Raw genomic sequence first — 2725 nt, 5'->3', positions numbered from 1 at the left:
TGGGCTTCCAAAATGGATTCTATCTCAAAACCTTCAATTGTGATTGGACATTTAGGTTCTTTCCGTGTTCTTGCAATGGAGAGTAATGCTACTATGAACATTGGTGTTCACATCTCTGAGCCTCAGTTTTAATATTCTTTGGGTATGTTCCAAACAGTAGAATAGCTGGATTATATGAAATCTCTATGTGCAGCTTTTTGAGGAAATGCACACGACGGAATACTACACAGCACACAGAAACACTGATTTTGAAAATTACTACCCAATTTGGGAGGGTATGGAGAACATTATGCTAAGTGAACCAACTCAGTCCCATGAGGACAAATACTGTACAAGACCATTCTTGTAGGAACAGATAACTAGTAAAATGTGTACGAGGATCCTAGGAGGGGAGGAGTGGGGAGGAACAGAAGGGTGAGGATGGGCAGGGGGTAATCAGTATACATGCATGAAACATAATGTATTTGAATAATAAAAATATTTATTAAAAAATGATAGGCAACATCATGAAAGATGGAGAAAAGATTGAAGTTGTCAACAATTTCATCTTACTTGAATTTACAATGAACACCCTTGGTACTAGCAGTCGGAAAATTCAAAGGGCATATTGCTTTAGGAAAACCTATTGTCAAGGACCTCTACAAAGTACTAAGGAGCAATGGTGTCAGATTGAAAGCTAAGGTGTGCCTGATTCAAGCCATGGTCTTTTCAATCACTTGTTACTCATCTGAAAGTTGGGCAGTGACTAAAGATGACAGAAGAAGAATCAATGCCTTTGAATTGTGGTGTTGGACTAGAGTACCGAATGCCTCATATACTTGCAGAAGAACAAACCAGTATGTCTTGGAAGTGCAACCAGAGTTTTCTGTAGAGGCAAAAATGATGAAACTTTCTCTCATAATTTGCGATGTTGCTAGGAGAGTGCCAGTCGTTGGAAAGGACACTGTGTTTAGAAAGGTAAAGGGTCCGGAAGGAGGAGAACACATTTAATGGGATAGATTGACACAGCGAGTGCAGCAATGGGCTCAAGTGTGTTAGAGATGATGAGAATGGCACAGAATATGGCAAGGTTCAGATCCTGTGTTCCTAGGGTCACTATAACTGATAGTTGACTCAAGGGAATCCAACAACAACAGCATCATCCTATTTCCTGAGTTTTCCCTGTTACCTCCAAGTGTTAATTCCAAACTGTAGCCTTTACATCTCTCAAAATTCAAATAACTTAAATTCATTATTGTTCATCTGGTTCCAACTTAAAGTAATCCTTTATTGGAGGTCAAAAGTCATAAATCATAGTAGGAGGAGACTAGCTTTCCCCTACAGAGAGGCTGGTGGATTCGAACACCCAGAGATATGCAGCCTTTGGCCAGCAGTATAATGTGCTACAGACTAGTAAAGTTGAGTGTGTTCTGTGAACTGTGTGTGAGCACTGCAACCACTTATTGAACCCAGTAGAGAAGTAGAGAGTAAATGAGAGGATGACTGGGCTCAGAAGAGGTGAAATGGAAGAAGCGTGAAGATAAGTCTGATAGCCACTTCCCTGGGTCCAGCTCTCAGCTACTAGTCTTAATCGGCATCCTTCCTCTTTAAGTCAGAAGAGTTCAGATGCTGGGAGGTTATAACTAATACTAACTAAAAACATTTTTAAAAGTAATCATTCAATGCATTACTAAAGTCATTACGTATCTGGAGTTTTTAAAATCTTACTTTTTCTTCTATTCTTCTCTTTCCTTTTCTACTCTTTTCTCATTTTTTAAGGTTTAATTTCTGAGATTATGTGAACCCTCAAGTTGGATTCTGTTAGGGACTGAAACTTGTCCTTGCTGCAACATATTTTAGAGTGTTATATTGTAGGGCCTTAAAACAAAAGAGGGATATTATCTCACTGTTCTGGAGGCAAGAAGTCTGAAGTAAGACACACTCCTTTCCAAGGCTCCAGGACAGACACTGGTTGTCTCTTCCAGCTTCTGCTGGCCTCAGGAATTCCTTGGCTTGTGATTGTATCACTGCAGACATGACCTTGTCCTCTGTATCTATGCCACCTTCTCCTTTAATTTCTTTTTGCTTACTTTGGTTTTCCTGCAAATTATACCACAGGATGTACTTAGTTTCAGGCTCAAAGAGCGGTGAAGAACCATAGTTTTAGGAGTCCCACCAGTCTCTGTCAGCCCTCTCTTGTGACTTTGAGTTTTATTCTACATGAATCCTCTCTAGAAAAGGCTCTATTGTGGTCCTGTTCATAGGGGTTAGCAGTGGTAGTGGGGCACCATCTAGTTCTTCTGATCTCAGGACTACGGAAACTAAGAATTGTCAGGTCTGTTGGCACAAAGAATGAAAGGCTTCTCCTCCTTGATGTCTTTTAAGAAAACTTCACAATGACTATGAGGCTTGCTGGGAATTCAGGATGGTCTCGTCTAAAGATCTTTAATATTTTTCTCCCATTAGGGAAAATGACACAAAGAAATGAATACTAGGAAGTGGGGACCATTGAGGATAATTTTTTACACACCACAAGATTCGAATTCACCAGTGGCTTTGTGGGAGAAGGATAGGCAATCTCCTCCCATGTGATTTACTGCCTCTGAAAACCCACCGGACGGTCAGCTATGAGTCAGTTCTGCCTGGACAGTACTCAACAACAACAACCACAAAAAAAGTAAAGAGAATCAGATGCTGATAAAAAAACTGATAAAATCATTGGTTTTGTGTTTATGTTGGAATTTGG

Source organism: Elephantulus edwardii, unplaced genomic scaffold (genome assembly GCF_000299155.1).
Source record: "Elephantulus edwardii isolate Elephantulus edwardi_28Jun2011 unplaced genomic scaffold, EleEdw1.0 scaffold00127, whole genome shotgun sequence".
Classification (NCBI taxonomy): Eukaryota; Metazoa; Chordata; class Mammalia; order Macroscelidea; family Macroscelididae; genus Elephantulus; species Elephantulus edwardii.
This window is presented reverse-complemented; position numbering follows the sequence as displayed.